At 35.0% G+C, this 19,913-nt stretch overlaps 1 pseudogene; it reads right to left on the reverse strand.

Annotated features, from left to right (window-relative positions):
* Positions 1-10,107: 10,107 nt before the first annotated feature.
* On the reverse strand, positions 10,108-11,824 carry LOC120173960 (annotated as a pseudogene).
* Between the last annotated feature and the right edge of the window lie 8,089 nt (positions 11,825-19,913).

A 19,913-nucleotide genomic window follows, 5' to 3' on the forward strand; every position in this document is an offset into this window, starting at 1 on the left:
TAGAGTAACCATAGTACACGTAAAGTGTCCAAGAAATCTTTAGTTAGAAAGGTAGTTAGTATCTACGGATGAATGACCATTGCATAGGGTGTACCAGTAAGTGGTATGACCGAATAATCAGATAATAAAGTAGTAGATATGTGTACTGCAAGAATGACAGAGAGTGATTGAAGAACAGTTGTCCCTTAATTCGAGAGTGAGTTGAGGGAAACTTAGTATGAGCGATAGAATATCGTTACCCAAAAATAAACCCAAGTTAGGTATCGTGATAGCCAGTATCGCAACCAATAAACAACGAATATAGTAGTCATCATGAAGTCAAAAAACGCATAGATACTTCTCTAAAGTTATAGAAGTGGCTAAAATGTCCTTAAGCTGAGAACTACCAAATTAGAGCAGATTATCAGTAATAACATACTAATAAACCCTTGTATAAAGTTTTAGATAAGGGACCGATTCAAGATAACAACTAGGAGACCAGTAAATGAGATTAGTAATAACTCAGAATAACTAGAAACAGTAACTGCTAGGATGTCATAAAACTAGCCTTTGTGTATGACACTCGAGAAACAGTCAGGGCACCCGAGTTACTTTAGTAATAGAAAGATTGTATTGCCTGTAAGTGTGTCTAGGTATATACCAATCATTGTCAAGGCACTTCTCTTGCTAGCTGGGGCAGATGCCCCAAGACTTGATAGAGTAAGTTGGTCAAGCGTACGTTTCCGATGTAGAATTCCAAATATCACCCCAAAGTATCTTCGGGTATTCAGGAATGCTAGAGGGGTGTGCGAGCTCCGAGATGTAAGATCCCTCAACCGCACAATGACGCCCGCCACAACTTGTGTGTTTGTTGTTATGTGTCATGTAGTAGTGTCAGTGGTTGGCTAGAAGGATGTGTGCTCCGAGATATAGCCCCTCAACCACATCATGATGTCTACCTAATCTAGTATATGGCACACGAGGTTCATTGTTACATTCAGATAATGCACAGTAGAGTCTGTATTGCATTCATATAGTTCATAAGAGCATCAGTGTTGCATTTTGATAATGCATAATAGAGGCAATAATTAGTGTTAGTGACCCTTTATATATGTATTCATGGAAAAGCCTTTAGCATAAGATTAAGGGAAGTGTGAGACATCCTACTTCAGTGATGGAAGAGTTAAGCCTTATGTAGGTAGTACTTGATCTAGATCATGCATATACCTTCGACTTAGTATCATTTCTTTAGCATGTATGTGTTTATGAAACTCTTAACGTTGATCCAAGATTAGCGATTATACTATTGGGATTTGTAAGTTCAGCCTTCGAATGTTTTCTGTTGGAAGGTTAGTAGCTTGAACAGTTCGTGGAGCACCGTCACAACAAGGCTTCCAACATCTCCTTCAGAGTATTGTACCATAGCTTAGTGGGTATATGTATTCATATAACCTTACTCATGTATTCATATTTATGAGAAAAAATTTATATTATTTGATTTAAACTATGTGTCATAAAGCTATAATTTATAAAATGTTTTATAACTAATATTAATGTTTATCGTTGATACCATATAGTATGTTTTACAAGAAAAAAAAACAGGTTTTGAAAATCAAAAGTTATCTCGCTGGCCCAATGTGACACTTTAGGCCTATTCATGTTTAGGGTGTTACACTAAGCTTTATAGATCACACTTGTTTTTAACCTTTTCAAATTATTACTTACTGATTTGGGAGCTTGAGAGGCAAGACACTTGGCGATAATCAAAGCAAGGGGCATTTGTAAAGTTATTTTTTACTTTGATTATTTTTAGGCAATATGGGATCCTTAATTGGGATGTATTTATTTGCACTATAAACTTTTTGTTAATGCTCAAGTGACCTTTAATGACCTATGATATAAACTTTGATTATTGATTAATTAGAGAAATGATGATTTTCGATGTTGGAATACATGTAAGGCAATATGTTCAAGTATGCCTTAAGTGATCAAATGATGCTTTATGACTTAAATAATTGTTTTGATCAGTTAGACAAGTGACATTAAGTGAAAAAATCTGGAAATTTTTGTCATCGTTCGACAATCAGAGCCGCCACACATGCCGCCCCCTACGCGTTGGTGTTGTCTGTCATCCAGGGGTGATGACTGGTCTGGACTAAGCCGCCTGATCGAGCCAACTAAGCCGCCTGACTAAGTAGACCGAGTCGCCTGACCGAGTCGACTTAGCCGTCTGACCGAGACGACTGAGTCGTCTGACCAAGACGAATGAGCCAGCCGATTGAACTGACCAAGCCGCCAGACTGAGTGAAGTTGACTGAGATAACCCACGTTGACCGTTGACTGGTTGTTGACCGCCGTTAACCAGTCGTTGATCGCCGTTGACCAGTCATTGACTTTTTTTAAGAACGCCAATCATGATGTTTTTCGACGTTCTGAGTTCATTTTTGAGGTCCATTTCGTCAAATTTGAATCAGTAAGTTGTTTTCACTAATTAACCTCCCGATTCGATCTATTTTTCATAATTAAGCTCTGTTTCTAACGTAATTTTTGATTTTATGCATTTGAGATATTATAGGACGTTGGATTAAAGTTTGATAAGGATCGAATTGAATTTAAATGTTCGATTAGTGGAGCTCAAAAATCAAGGTAATACACTACTACCTTATGCATGATTTATGGGACATGTTGGTATTGGTAAATGCATGGTTGAATATATATATATATATATATATATATATGGTTATGTGTGTGTAGTTAAAATTTCTAAACTCGATCCAAATGCGAAATAAAATAATTTAACTGAATAAGGCTCAGACTACTGCATAGACACAAGAAGCCTGATATAAAATGATTTCAAGTTCAGTGATTATCCGAAAAACAAATAAACTCAGAATATTTAAATTATATTTATCATTGTTAAAAACTTTAATACCCAAATTCACCTTGTTATGAAATTACGAAAATGCCTTTGAGAGGTAAAAATAGCCCGAATTGACTTGAATAGTGAAAGTACCTTGAGAATTCGTATTTTTAATTCAATAAACTACTGATTCACCTGTTAAATTCTTTATATTCTCATAAAGTAATTGATAATCAGATCCTAAAATCGAAGAAGGTACAAGGCATAGAATTATTGTTTTGGTAGCAAGCACCTGAAGACTAAATCATTGAAATTACTATTCATTTTTGGCTTGTTCAGAAACTTGATTTAAATGAAAGGATTGGATGGAAGGAAATGAATGAAATACCCTTGAATTATAAAATAACCAAAATGCCCCTTGAGTGTAAATAACCCAAGAATACCACCAAGCCCTGAAATGACTGAATACCCTTATAACCTAGAATAAGTGAATGCCTTTAGATTAATTAGGAAACATGAATAAACTTAAATGTTGTACTTCCCTTACAAGTTATGGAGCACAGTCTAGGTATTTCGACTAACCTTAATACTATTTCAATATATGGATGAGATAAATGCCACATGAATACTGGTATGTCTCTTCAAGGTTCGTTCGATGAAAATTCTGAAAATGCTCAGCTAAACTCAACTTATTTGCGTAATTAGTACCAAGAACGAATATATGTGAATCTACTCTACCTACAAACTCAGTAATTATCACATTATTTGAATTCAATCAGTTTGATTGGACTTGGAAACTAAATAAAGCACCTGAAATCTGAAATATTGTAAATCAATGCTTACCTTTAAAAAACTAAATTACCAAAAAAATTTCAGGAATTAAAATGACTAAAATACCCTTACATGTGTATGATTTACGGAATCATCACATGAATATCTTAATCTTAAAAGTCTGACGCAACAGTTCCTGTATATCATGTAGTTATATCCGTATAAATTATTGTCCTGGTATATCTCTTTCGATATGATTGATTATTTCGTTAGCTATCGACCCCTTTTTATTGGGATCTCGTTCTTGGGATTCGATTTGCATACGGAAATTCCTTGGCTCCCTATCTGATAAATATCAAGTACCTCTAAAAAATTAATTGAATCCTCTAGTGTGTTTCCTATATGTTATATGATTGTTTTATATGTTTTGGAATATGGTTTATTGTTTCACTAAATTACTGGTTACCTATTTTCATTGGGAAAATATAATTATGCCTAATTTATGGATTACAAAATTTATTATCTATTGTATGCACCAATCATTGGAATATTGTCTGGGTAGGGTTATGGAGTATGGAGGTTCAGCTCTGATCATGCTGATAATTCCTTATGTATAGGTTCAGAATCGATCAGCTGGTAATTCCTTGCCGACCTAAGGTGATCTTGGGTAGGCTCTGAGGCCCCAATACTTCTCTTTGGGTAGGCTCTAAGGCCTCATGGTACTCTTGTGTAGGCTCTTAGGCCCCAATATACTCCTTAGGTTGGCACCTACGTCCAATGGGCCTAGGGTAAGTCCTTATGGATGCAATTTTGGGGAACTTCATATTGGTGTATGGTTGGAGGGTATTATTCTGGTCTTAAAAATATGTTTTATATTGTTATTGTTTTAAAAGATCTGTTCACTTTCTTTAGTTTTGTTGGAACACACTAGACTACTTCTCTCAACTCCTAAATTTGTCTCTCTGAATATTTCCTAACTGTTACTTGAAAAATTAATTAATGATTTCTGAGCTCGTCGTTGGAACATGTTAATGTCTGTATCGATAAGTGATGTATGCTTTACCTTATACTCCATAGCCTATTGCATTCATCTGGTAGTTCTGTATTACTGAGCTTCTCAAAGTTCACTCTCTTTCTTACCATTTCAGGTAAAAGGGAGTTTGATCCTCTACATTTATTTACATCAATAAACGAGTTCCAACGGCTTTGCTTGTGAAGTATGGTGTATGTAATTAGGGGTCATGTAGGTTGTATTCTATTTTTATGATCGAGCCTGAAACTTGTTTTATTACTGGATATTATTTAATTATATTTTTAATAAATAAATGATTTTTTGAACTTGCATGTTATCTATAAATTATTTTACGGTTTTAAATGGATTAACAAAAATTTTAAATTTTCTCAGATTTTTTGTTTGGGTCACTCCAGTGACCCTAATGTGACACCTCATATCAAATTGGGTCACCCGTATCGGTCTGAGGGGGTTACATTTAATGGTATTAGAGCTTAGGTTGAGTCGAGTCATCTGGGTAAATCGGCTGATCAATTATCGTAGAATGGTTGGCCAGTACATGCCTTTAGTTTATGACCGTACTCCTCCGAGCTGGAACTTTGATGTGAAGTTATCTCTCTTTAATAAGTGTACCTATGTATTTTGATTGTGATGGTTCGATCATTGAGGGAAAGAATGTTGTCAACATTCACCCAGACTCTGGAAAACGCATCACGAGTGATGAATGAGTTACTTGTTCAAAAACAATCTGACCCGACTCCTAACCTAGAATTGAGTTTTGGTTATCTCTAAATGTTATGTGCTAATAAGCTTGTAACCAAACTTTATAAGTAAAGTTCGTGATCAAGAACTGTTACCTAAGTGGATCAAAGAACAAGGTAATTGGTCTAAGACCTAGAATTGAGTTTTGGTTATCTCTAAATGTTTTGTGCTAATAAGCTCGTAACCAATCTTTATAAGTAAAGTTCGAGATCAAGAACTGTTACCCAAGTGGATCGAAGAACAAGGTAATTGGTCTAAGATTTGACAAGGGGTTTCCTCGCTAAAGTTCTGCATTGGATGGAATTGAAGAATTTCTAGAATCATTCTTGTTCTAATTCCATGAGATTGAAACCCAATAGGTGTTGATCTTGGTACCTCAGTGATTTGATTAATATGTGATTAAAAGAAAGTGTTTGTGTACTTAATAAAGGATAAAGCTCGAGATGATTCTGTCACGTATGAAATGAATCAGTTATATATGTATGTTGCATTGAAGTTAAGCAAGTATCTTTTTTATTAAGGATTGGTAATTAAGGTTCGATTGGTTTTACGAGGAGAATTATGTTCGAATTCAGGAATTGGTAAGGAAGAGATATGACAGGAATGCTTAGTAGCTGGTTAAAGTTTAGTAGAGGAAATGTAATCATGTAAAAGATACCAGAGACACAGAGGAATCAACGAAGACTCAGTTTCCGCATCTATTTGCTTCAGGTAAATTTCGAGGATGAAATTTCTTTTAACGATGGGAGAATTATAACACCCAGATTTTAATGAAATTAGGGATAAAATTGTAAGTTTTTGAAATTTACAGCCCAGTTTCAGAACTATAGTTGGGGAGCTTCGAACCCCTGTATAGTAGAGTGGCCGACTATGCCTTAGCCATTAGGCTAGGGCACTATTTATGTTTTAATTTATTAAATATATATTTAATAGTTTTGATCTGGTTATTTTTATACCCAAAATCACTAATTTCCCAAAATTCCTAACCCCAACCGTCGCCACCCCCATTTTACCTCGATTTCTCGCCATCCAGCCACCATCGGCCCGCTGTCACCCTTCCTTCGACGCGTCGTCGACCGATAACCTTAAATCGAACATCTTTTTATCATGGAGCGGCTTCTATTATCGTAAATGTCACCTCGAAGCATCGACAGAAACCTCAAATTACGCAGTGAAAATTCACCGATTGTCGTCGATCTAGTAATCCTTTAGCCTCATCGCCCCAACATTGTGTTCCCCGGTCGATTCTGAGCAAACCCAGACCGATTTTATCCCTAACCATCATCGCGTCACCTTCGAGGGGAGTGAGCATCGAAGAAGTTTTGACAATTCATAAATCTGGTTTTTGGTGCTCTTCATCGCAAAATAACACATGCACGAGACTCCCGATATTTCGATCTACAAATCTGAAAATTTTTTTCACCGTCTGACAATTGGTCTGGACCGAGCTGCTTGATTGAGCCAATCAAGCCGCCTAACCAAGCCAATTGAGCCGCCCGATCGAATCGACCAAATTGCCAGACCTAGTCAAGTTGACTGAGCTAACCCGCATTGACCATTGACCAGTCGTTGATCGCCGTTGTCTTTTTTCAGGAACACATATCCTGATGTTTTTCGATGTCCTGAGTCTATTTTTGAGGTTTGTTTCTCCAAATTCGAACCCGATAATTTGTTTTCACTGATACACCTCCCGATTCGATCCATTTTTTACAATTAAGCTCTGTTTCTAACTTAATTTCTGTTTATAGGCATCAGAAATACTAGTGGACGTTGGATTAAAGTTCGATAATAATATAATTGGGTTTAAATGTTCGATTGGTAGAGCTCAAAAATCGAGGTAATACATTACTACCTTATGCATACTTTATGGATCATGTTGGTATTGGTAAATGCATGGTTAAATATATATATATATATATGGTTACGTGTGTGTTGTTAAAATTTCTAAACTCGATTCGAATGTGAAATAAAATAATTTAACTGAATAAGGCTCAGACTACCTGTATAGACACAAGAAGACTGATATGAAATGATTTTAATTTCAGTGGTTATCCGAAAAAGCAAATAACCTCAGAATCTTTAAATTCTATTTATCATCGTTAGAAACTTTAATATCGAAATTCACTTGGTTATGAAATTAAAAAATTGTCGTTGAGAGGTAAAAATATCCTGAATTGACATGGATAGTGAATGTACCCTGAGAATTCATATTTTTAATTCAATAAACTACTGATTCACCTATTAAATTCTTGATATGCTCGGAAAGTCATTGATAATTAAATCATAAAATTGAAGAATGTACAAGGCATAGAATTATTGTTTTGGAAGCAAGCACCTGAAGACTAAATCATCGGAAGTAATATTCATGTTTGGCTTGTTCATAAAAAATTGATTTAAATGAAAGGATTGGACATAAGGAAAAATTGAAATACCCTTGGGTAGGCTCTGAGGCCCCAAGGCTTCTCCTTAGGTAGGCTCTAAGGCCTCAGGGTACTCTTGGGTAGGATTTCAGGCCCCAAGATACTTCTTAGGTTGGCACCTATGCCCAATGGGCGTAGGGTAAATCCTTATGGATATAGTTCTGGGGAAGTGTATAGCGGTATATGGTTGGAGGGTATTACTCTGGTCTTAAAAATATGTTTTATATTGTTACTATTAAAAAAGGTATGTTCACTTTCTCTGGTTTCACTGGAACACACTAGACTCCTCCTCTCAACTCCTAAATTTGTCTCTCTGAATATTTCCTGATTGTTACCCGAAGAATTATTAATGATTTCTGAGCTCGTCGCTAAAACCTGTTAATGCCTTTATCGATAAGCGATGTATGATTTACCTTATACTCCATGGCCTATTGCATTCATCTGGTAGTTCTGTATTACTGAGCTTCTCAAAGCTCACTCTGTTTCTTACCATTTCAAGTTAAAGAGAGTTTGATCCTCTACGTTTATTGACATCAATAAACGAGTTCCATCGGCGTTGCTTGCAGAGTGCAATGTATGTAATTAGGGGACATGTAGGTTGTATTCTATTTTTATGATCGAGTTTGAAACTTGTTTTATTACTAGATATTATTTAATTCTATTTTTAATATATAAATGATTTTCTGAACTTCCATGTTATTTTATTTATTTATGGTTGAGTCATGACTATGTCCCTCCTTGTTGCTATATTTTCTACTATAGTAATCATATTTCTATTTATAATGAATAGTCTCGAAAAGATCATGTACTAAAGATAATTAAAAATGTTGAATGATGATTAATTTACAACTTTCTCATGAAGTTGAAATTGTTTTGTGAAATGGCAGGAAGACTGGGCTTTGTGTAGAGTATTCCATAAGAGCAAAGGAGGAGAGAACAGCACCGAGATGAGCCCCAACGAGACCTCAACCCAAACAACCATGACTGGCGGCGGGTATCAACTAATCAACTGCACACATCAACACTATACCCAAAGCTTGCTTCATTCCTCTCAGCTAAAGAACAACTACATTAGCTTTAGCAATAATGGAGGTAGCTCTAAAGTTGTCGACGATTGTGAATTCTTGTGGAACATGAACATAGAAGATCATCATGTTCATGGCCATGGGGTGGTGGAAGATTCCAACTTGGAGGATACAATAGTATGATTTTCCTATGAGAAAAATATACTTATTTCATACGATTTAGGGGAAAAAGCAAACGAAAAGAACCCATTTGTATATTTGTGTGGTATTTGCCTTCGAATATACAACTCATGTGACACTGGAGGTTATAAAGTATTAGTGTGTGTGTACTTTATTTGGGTTTAGGGTTCATTTATTTTTTAACATGCATATATTCTTCTCCCAATCATCTGTTATACTATTAACTCACCTTGCGAATTTAACAAAGTGTTTATATAACATATCATACAAGTGTTTAGAAGTTAATATATATAATGAAACAAAGTTCACACTCACAATGGTAATAAATATAAATGTATATATGAAAAGAACTATATAAATTCTTTTCAAAATGATTATTGAACAATAATTGTAAGTACAAATATTCACTTATTAGTCGAGATGTGGTCCATTTTAAGGAGGAGTTAACCCTAGTTAATCATGTTTTTCCTCCTGCTTTATGTTTTGCCCTTTATTTCTCGAATGGGTGCATTCAGTCACGTGTCAAGCAAATTGAACTGAACATGTGCAATGATGCTGTCAGTTACAGCTTATTACTGTGGTTTCTGCACGCTCCCCAAAAATTGGGGAGTTCTTCTATTCGGCCGGTTAGAAAGCGGCTAAGGAATTGCCGATGAAAATATAATATTTTAGAGACAAATTTAAACCATGGCATTTTTATAACATTTTATTATAATTTAAAATATTGTTTTCTTCATTTTATTTTTATTGTCAAAATAATAAACTTTTTCGTAACATTTTAAACTATAACTGAAAATGTTATGATAAATATCATATTTTCGGTTAGTCCAACTCAAAATATTATATTTTTTGTCAATGTTTTTGGTCGTGTCGATTTTCGTTGATATTTAATCTTAAATTAGGTAATCTTTCTTTAGAATGTGGCGCAAAAATTCCTTTTGATTCTCTAAATAAATAATACAGAATTAATAAATTGGTACATAATTATCCAAAGAACACATAAGCTATCACCAGGTTGAATTCCAAATTCTACTTGAACACTTGAAAAAGAATTATAAAAGGACATCAACATTCAAAAAACCAGACACAAGACGGCTCAATAATTTCAAAGACCAGCTGAAACTAATCCATGCAATGTGACAATACCAATAAGGGTAATTTGATCATCGACAACAGGCAGAAATTGTACCGGAGAAGGCGGTGATTCCATCTTTTGCATGGCTTCCACTGCCATTGCATCCGGACAGATGGTTCTGGGTTTCCTGATATTAACAATTTACTACAACACATATGAACATTCGAACATTTGGTTTACCTGTTGCACATTTCGCCGACGGTGAGCTTGAAGATGACTTCTCCACTGGCCTTAAGAGTACGGCGCAAATCGCCATCTGTAAATGTGCCAAGCAGGTGATATTCCTCATCTATAACCAGCAAGCACCCGCATCCTTTACTCGTAAGCTCCAAAAGCTGATCCATTATTAAGTCTCCTTCCTTACAAACTGGAAGTTCAACTTGCTTCTTCATTATATCTTTCACCTACATAGAAAAGCACTTATCAATCAGTCTAAAAGTCCAACAATTTCTATTTCTTCAAAATTAAATTCTTTTCTTGACTTTCAAGTTTCCCACAAATCTATTCTATATTTAAGCAATGAAGAAACCATGCACAAAAGCAGAAAGGAAAATGAACTAAAAGCAGAGAAAGCTTCAGCTTCCAATGTCCATCGATCTCAATTAAATTGACAATGGCATGAATCAAGAAGTTGGAGTGCACTTAAATTCATCATACTTGGTATTATAGACGTATAAATAACAAATCAAACTCTTTTAGTTTCCTTTCAGAAATTTCACCATTCTACTGTTTCTTATATCAACTATTAAACAGTAAACATAAAGAACCCTCTTTAACTCTAAATTAAAACCCATATCTCCAACAATTGAGGGGAACCAATTTTATAAATTAACAAAAATCAATGAAAACCCACTAATGATCCAGAATCTCGTAACCCGAAGAAGTTACATTTTGTGGAAAAAAATTGATCTGAAAACCAGATTTTAATCAAAATAAGGCTTTTCCCAATCCTTCCAGCAGGATGATTGGCCGCGTATTGCTCCTTAGACAAGTTCCTAGCTCCCATTAGCGCAATTGCCACCGTGTCTCCGAATACCATATGCATCGCCGTGGAAGTAACCGGCGCCAAATCAAACGGACACAATTCCCTCTCCAACGGGAGATGCACGTTCATATCGCAAGCGTTTGCCAAGGCATTGTTGGGAACGGAGGTAACCGAAATGAGATAAACCCCCTTGGCTCTAGCACAGGGGATGAGACGTAGGAGTTCTTAGGTGGAGCCGGATTTCGAGAAGAGGACGAGGATGTCGGAGGAGGAGAGTGAGCCAATGTCGCCGTGAAGGGCATCGAGAGGGGAGAGGAAGGCGGAGCGGATGCCGAGAGAAACCAAGGTCTGTGAGATCTTATTGGCAACGAATCCGGATTTTCCGACGCCAGAGAAGAAAATGATGCCGCGGGAATTAAGGAGGTTTTCGGTGAAAGATAATGCTTGGGAAAGATCGAGGTTCTGGAAGAAGTAGTTGAGGTGACCTTGTTGGGCTTTGAAGAGGTTGAGAAGGGAAGTTTCGGAAATTCGCTCTTGGCGGGTATATTTGGGCGGCGGAGATGGGAGGTCCGGTGGCAGAGGAAGCGATCCCATTATTGGATTTGTTGTGTGAGATCGGTACTTTGCTTTGTGTTTGCATTTTATAGTAGCAAAGGAATGAAGAAGAGAAGGCGCGAGACCAGTGGAGGGGCCTATATTGGGGCCTTTTTTATTGGGTTTATTTGGCCTTTCTTTTCTTTTTTCCTCTTTTGTCGGTGAAGAAGGGATAGTCTAGTTTTGGACTCTCAAAATTAGATGTGATGGTAATAGATTTGCATTTAAAATAAAATTTTAATTATTATTTATAAAAAAATAACATCTAAAATAATATCAGATAACTTTTTAAATTAATATTTTTATAAAGATATATCACACGAAAAGGTTTTTTTTAATATTTTTTATCAAATGTTTCTTCAGTTCAAAGCTTTTGATGGTTTGACCAAAATTAAAAAATAGACCAAAAATATTAAAAGTATTTAGGTGTTTTGTAAAAAAATAAAATATAAAAGTGTGATGTACGTCGAATACACGTGTTTATATGAGCACGGGTCAAATGATAAAGCGCATGCATTAGTTAGTTTTATTTTCAGTCGGCAAGTGAATATACGATTTTAATCAATTTTTTTTGAATTTGTTAAAATGATCAATTAAATTGTAATACGATCGATAATTCGTAATGTGATCTCTGGTATCGCAAATCAGTTTCTAGATTCGCAACGCGAACATCGACTATCGCAACGCGAACTTCGACTATCGCAATGCGATTTTCCAAATTCGTTGCGATAGTCCAAGTTCGCGTTGCGATTTATTCTAAATTCCTTACGATAGTCGAAGTTCGTGTTGCGAATCTGGAAACTGATTTGCGATACCGGAGATTGCGTTGCAAATTATCGATCGCATTGCGATTTAGTTGGTCGTTTTGGCAAATCCAAAAAAAATTGGTTAAAATCATAAATTATAAGGCATTTTTTATCACTGAGATTATTTTCTCTATCTAAAAAGCTATATTTGAACGCTTAAAAAATATTATATTTAAACAAAGTATTGATGGCACTTGAAAACATTATATTTAAACATTTGAAATAACTTCATACCTAAATATTATAGAATTTGTCAAACATTATTGTCGAAATGGTTTTTTTTCTTCTTAAAGAAGTGGAATTTCGAAAATCACACTATTTTTAATTATTCTCTTTATGATTGATTTTTTAATTAAAAATAATGTGATTTTAGAAAACCTCTCGTTTCGAAAATTTGGAAATTCCTTTTTAAAACAAAACGTGTGGTTCGAGGAGTCGTCACTAATCTTTGATTAGGGTGTAATTGAGCACCCAAAAATATTTTACCATTTTAAATAAAAAATTATTTTAATTAAAACGATAAATTTGTGGTCTACGTAACCAAAATCCAAGTTCGGGAGTCGATTACGCGTGGGGAAGGATTAGCATCCCACAGCGCCCTAAATCGGTACCTAGTCGATTAATTAATGTCTTTGTAATGAAATTTACAAATTCAATTTTAATTTGATTTATGATCCCCAACAAAACAACAACATATAAATTTTACAATATTCAAAAGCACCAAATTAAAGTAAAATTATCAAACCATTAGAAAGATAAAAAATATTCGATTATTTAAAAATATCGAGACCAGATCTTTATGTGAGTTCTAACGATTTTTTCTCAGCAAATTTAAATAACCGAATATTTCTTTTTCTTACATTCTCAAATTTTTAAAATAAATAATCAATTTTTGGTGTCACTGATGGGACACACATGTAATTTAAAATCGTCAAAAATAGCTTTCTAGTGAGTTAAGAGAAACTATTCAAACAAATTTAAATTAAAAGAGTATTAACCTTAATTCAATTATGTAACAATGTTGAGTTAAAGGATGCACATGAGGATATCAAAAAAATTATCTACTTAATAAATATAAAAAAGTATCAGGTGATATATCATCTTAATACAAAAATTATTTACATGTATTTTGTAATTATAAACTATATATATTTACGATTGAGCTAACAAATGATTAAGGTCGCATACATACAAATATCATTAATAAAAATCCAATATAAGAATTTTTAAAATAAAAATATAAATAGATACGCGGCAATAGGCATTGTATTTTGACTTCAAATTATAATACCTTGTAAAAAATAAACAAATAAATAAAAGAAAATGGTGCGCATATATACATAGGAACAGGGGCATATACTATGTATGTATATTATAAGCAAACATAGAAAAGGGAACATAAGGCTCATTACACCATTCGTAATTATATAAATGTATATTTTTTTAAAAGACCTAGCACATGGATACATAATTATTTCCATAAACATGACGATAAATTATACAAATATGCGTAGGGTCAAGAAGTAACTAAATAATAGGCTTAATATATACGAAATCCAAAACGGTAACAAACATGTACACTGGGTCAAAATGAAACACACAAGGACCTAAAGGCCAAAATCTAAAATTACAAGTCTAAAAAGACTAAAATATATTACTATAAAAATGAGAGGAGTACATACATGATAAGTCTATAAAAAACTTCTAACCCATGTTAACCCAACACAGACACATGGACAAAACAAACCTTAGTTAGACTTTTTATGATTATTATTATTTTAAGAAAATATTAAGTTTATGTTGCTTTCCTCTCCCCCCTGCTGACATCACTCTTACTTATCTATGTTTTTTTTATTTCTCAATCTCTCCCCTAATCTTTCGAATAATGTTCATGTTCCAAGGAACACACTGCTCACTGATGCTCAGTTGACCACCATACGATGGTGGCACTCCTTACCTCAATCGCCACAGGTCTTGATAGCCTAAGGTAACAAAGCTAAATCTATCTCTTTCATTTTTATTTCTTGCTTGGTTCGAATGATAAAAAAAACTTGATATTTGATTCTTCAAAAATAAAGGAAAAACTCTCTGTGTAAAAATGAAAGGGAAAGCTCTATTTTCCAATTTCATTCATTTAGAAACAATCACACAAATACTATTAGCACACTAGGACCCTTAAAAAATTAGGAAATGCCTCAGAGATAACATTTATTACTTTGGAAAATGATAGGGAATTACACTTGTTACAATGCTTTTATTTCTCTGTGTTGATGAAATCCCCTTATTGTTGATAATCGAACCCCTATTTTGCTAATAATCGACCCCCTGTTTGTGAATTTTTTTTCTCTCCCTTCTTCGTGTTTTCTCTTCCCCTGATAATTTTTGGTTCTCACCGAATGTCCCTCCCTTGTTCGAATCATCCTCTCTTCTTTTTATCCGTTTTTTCACCGAATCTCCTTGTCATCTTGCCTATTAATTTCTTTATGTTTGGTAGTATAATGACAGGTTTAGGTGAAATCATTCCCTAATTTTTGGGGTTAGGTGCATTTGGTTTTGATTTTCGGTGGGTTATTAATTCTTTGTTGACTTTGTTTACAGGTGCTCCGTGGGAGGCATGGGGTACTGATCACCGACTTCATGTGGGAGGCAGCAGCTAAACGGTTCGGGTCTTGAAACTGGGTCTGGATCTGGGTCTTGAGGTTGAACCAACATCTTGTAATTAGGTTGATATTTGTAACTGGGTTGATATTTCTAACTGGGCCTAGTTGGGCTTATTGTAAGGCCTACAACAAATAAAAATAAACAATAATAATAATAATAATAATTAATATTTTTAAGCCCGATCAAAAATGGGTGTCTACAGCTGCCCCTCTTTGCGCATTCTTGTGTTAACAAGAATACGGAAAAGACAAAAAAGACAACAATTTTTGTCCAATTTCAACTCTGTGCTTTAAAACTTGATGAGAAATCTGCTGCACTATTTCTGCAGGGGAAATAGGACTCGAGATCGATTTGCTTCACTACTCTTTGGTGAAGGCTTAAAATAGACTTGCTTCACTACTCTTCGGTGAAGGCTTAAGATTGATCACTTCACAACTCTTCGGTGAAGGCTTAAGATGGATTTACTTCACTACTCTTCAGTGAAGGCTTAAGATGGCCTAAAGGACTTATCATCTTGCTCAAAAAACATCCTACCCGAAGGTCTTATGGATGGCCCGAAAGACTTATCATCTTGCTCAAAAGGCTTATAGATGACCCAAAGGATTTAATCATCATGCTCGAAAGACTTACTAATGTCCCGAAGGATTTCATCATCATGCTCGAAAGACTTACTGATGGATTTGCTCCACTACTCTTCCATGAAGACTTACAAATTACCCGAAGGATTTAATCATCATGCTCGAAAGACTGACTGATGACCCGAAGGACTTGCTGAGTGTGAAAATTTGGAAATTGCCTTCTTAGTTTTCAAATATTTCATTTTCTTAAAACATCACTTTCTCATTTTTCAACTTAATGTGAAAACATCCTACCCCGAATGTCTTATAGATGGCCAGAAGGATTTATCATCTTGCTCGAAAGGCTTACATATGACCCGAATGATTTAATCATCATGCTCGAAAGACTTACAGATGGCTCGAAGGATTTAATCATCATGCTCGAAAGACTTACTGATGTCCCGAAGGATTTAATCATCATGCTCGAAAGACTTACTGATGGCCCGAAGGATTTAATCATCATGCTCGAAAGACTTACTGATGTCCCGAAAGATTTAATCATCATGCTTGAAAGGCTTATAGATGACCCTAAGGATTTAATCATCATGCTCGAAAGACTTACTGATGGCCCGAAAGACTTACTAAGTGCGAAATTTTGGAAATCGCCTTCTTAGTTTTTAAAGATTTCATTTTCTTAAAACATCACTTTCTCATTTTTCAACTTAATGTGAATACATCCTACCCGAAGGTCTTATGGATGGCTCGAAGGTCTTATCATCTTGCTCTAAAGGCTTACAGATGACCCGAAGGATTTAATCATCATGCTCGAAAGACTTACTGATGGCCCGAAGGTCTTATAAATTTTGGAAATCACTTTCTTACTTTTCAAAAATTCTGAATTTCATATTTATATGAGAAACCTTTCTCATATTTCGATAGACATTTGAAAACATCCTACCCAAAAGTCTTATGGATGACCCGAAGGATTTATCATCTTGCTCGAAATGCTTACAGATGACCCGAAGGGTTTAAGCATCATGCTCGAAAGACTTACTGATGGCCCGAAGGACTTATGGATGACCCGAAGGATTTATCATCTTGCTCGAAAGGCTTACAGATGACCCGAAGGGTTTAAGCATCATGCTCGAAAGACTTACTGATGGCCCGAAGGACTTACTAATTTTTGAAATAGTTTACTAAGTAAGAAATCTTTCTTACCTTTCAAAAATTTCAAATCTTCGGATTTTAATGAGAAATCTTTCTCATTTCATTTTTTACTTATAAAATGGCTTAATGGTGTAGCCACATGCCCTTCTTCAAAGTAATGTTTCCTCTGAGGATTGGCCCTCTGTATTCTTCAGGGTATCCCTCTCTAAACGTGATTTCTTGCGTTTGAGGTTTAACTTCTACATTTCAATCATAGGGATTTTAACATTATGGATCTTCTCTTTTCACTGGAAGATCTGTCAAAATCATGTATTTATGCATGAAACACAAATTCAATTAAATGTATCAGTGTAATGCATTTTCGTTTATGCAAATGATGTTCTCATGAATGCATAAATGTCGATTTAATCTTCATTTGCCTTCAAAGTGGCGAACTCAGTCTTCTTCTACTTGATCATTCTTTCCAAGGTCTGCTTCATATACCCGTGTAGCAACTCATAGTTTCCAACTTGCATTTTTGATGAGCCCTCTGATCTTCTTCTATCTTCTTATCATCTTTATTTTCTGCCTTCATTTCGGAGAAAGTGTTTTCTCTCTCAACTTCTTGCTATGGTCAGAAACATGACTGTGTTGCCCCATTTTTAGAGATTATGTATATGACTACGCCAAACTCCACAAAGATTAATGGGATAGCAGCATCTATTCTGATTTGGCTCTTACAACATATCACAAGGAGGACCACATCTAATCAGATATCAAACAAGGCTCAATTATACCATATCATGTCGAGAGGTTTAACAACAACCCATTATTCAACTTTAATTGGTTCCACTAGTTCCTTGCTGTTAAAATTCTATCGCCACTTCCGTTGAAAGTAATCTTCATCATTTCTCATTTTCAATATTGGGATTATAGAAGACCATCTTCGTCTTAGGTAATGAAAACAATCCATAATCGCAACACTGATTCATCACCATATTCACTGGTTCGTAAAACATTTGACAATGCATTCATCTCTTCATGCTTATGCTCATATCTTTCAACCAGAGAAGCTCTTTGCATAGACTTCAAAGTTTTTGTATGGTATTATAAGGATACAAAAACTCAGTGGAAATCACAAGAGTAATGCAGCTGATGATGAACAAAATGATCATATACAGTAAACTCTGCCATCGCTGTTTCACTATTTTCACCTCTCATACATTTCTATCCCATTGGAATTATTTGTTTAATTCAATGATCGTTCAACAGATCTTCATAGGCTTTCAAAATGCTCCACATTAATACCTCTAGCTGAAACAGGCCTTTACTAGTGCCGCAACATTATCTTATACTGGTACACACCTTCAAAATTCCCCATTACCTCAAATTATAAGGCTCGTTCTGCATGCCTCCTTGGTCTGAATCATATCATCTCAACATGATGTGGGTTCAGTCATGCCCAAACATTATCTTATACCGGTACGGGCCTTCAAAATGCCCCATCTCCTCAAATTGTAAGGCTCACTCTTCATGCCTCCTTGGTCTGAATCTTGTCATCTCAACATGATGTGGGTTCAGTCGTGCCCCAACATTATCTTAACTTGAATGTTCTTATTCTGATGTCACTACACAATAGTGTTGTCAAGTAGTTTGAGGGTGTCTCTTCACTTTGTCATGAACACTTAAGAAGTGATCAATATTTCTAACAAAATGTCTTACAAGCTGTAATATGTGCCCCTTCTGAATAATAGGGTCCTCTTCTTCTTGATGGGTTATTGATAACATCATAAAGAAATGTTACAAGTTCTTATTCTTCATTCATTCTGATCTCTTAGACCACCTGCTTCAAAATTATGGAATGTTTCATGTTTTGGCATTGCTTATTCTTCTTCTCTAATAGAGGCACAATGAGCCTCATCAGCTTCAAGGACCTTTCGTATTTGAAACTATCATGTTTAAAAATATTTTCCTCTTTCTCTTATTTTAGGGATCAAAGAATGAAAGAATTTCATAAAACATTACCCCTTAATTCAGGCTCATAATCGCATCAAATCATAAACCTGAGTTCACAGAATATCAAAAGAATCAATAGCTCTTTAATATTTCCAGGGTTATATCTCTTTGACAAGTGTTAAAATTTAGGGGTTGGTTCAAGTTGGCTTCCTATCTTCTAAGGTTTCGACCACCAAAATGTTATTTCTTTCTTGATCATTACAACATGCCCTTCTTTCTTGGCTTGGTATTTTAATTGGATGCGGACAAAATGACGCAACTAGCATAATCAATTACTAGACTTTCTAGAAAACTTATATTTCAGTTCTCTGAAATCTTCCATTTGTTCAAGCTTCGTAGACTCTTCTAACCAAGACAGTGTAGAAATATCGATCTAAAAATGAAAATTTTTGAGTGCACGTGTGAAATTGACTATAACAGGTGTTCCTTAACTCGCTTATTCCATTTTTACCGCAACTCCTTATTTATAAAATTGATTTAATTTGTCATTTTCTGGCTAGCTGAAATCAGCTTTATTGTAATTTGCCTTTATTGGGCTAGCTGAAGGATTCATCTCATCACAAAGTCTTTGACTTGACAATCACAGTGGAGCATACACCGAATTACCAAGTACCCGATCAAGGTCATGGTTTGAATATAATCTATTCATAAAGCCAGAGCTTTCAAGATTCCTCTATAACCAATTGCCTTAGCGGAATAACTCAGCTTTATTGTATACATATAATATAACCACCTTTATCAGGCTTTATTAAATATATATAATATTATAACCTGGGCATACGGATTCAATTTCTTAAGCTTGTCAATAAGAACCTGTCATAGTCTAGGTGTTGTTGAAAGTAAAAAAATCTCATCGTTAGAGTTCAATTTCCAAGCAACTGACCTAAATTAGATTCACCTACTCGACTATTCCATCCGTAAAGATCATAATCATCATTGAACGTCGTCAAAAAAGTATAGTCTAGACAGTTTTGTGATGTCATACACAAAAGATGCCCCATGTT

The sequence above is a fragment of the Hibiscus syriacus genome, unplaced genomic scaffold (genome assembly GCF_006381635.1).
Source record: "Hibiscus syriacus cultivar Baekdansim isolate YM2019G1 unplaced genomic scaffold, ASM638163v2 tig00111996_pilon, whole genome shotgun sequence".
Lineage (NCBI taxonomy): Eukaryota > Viridiplantae > Streptophyta > Magnoliopsida > Malvales > Malvaceae > Hibiscus > Hibiscus syriacus.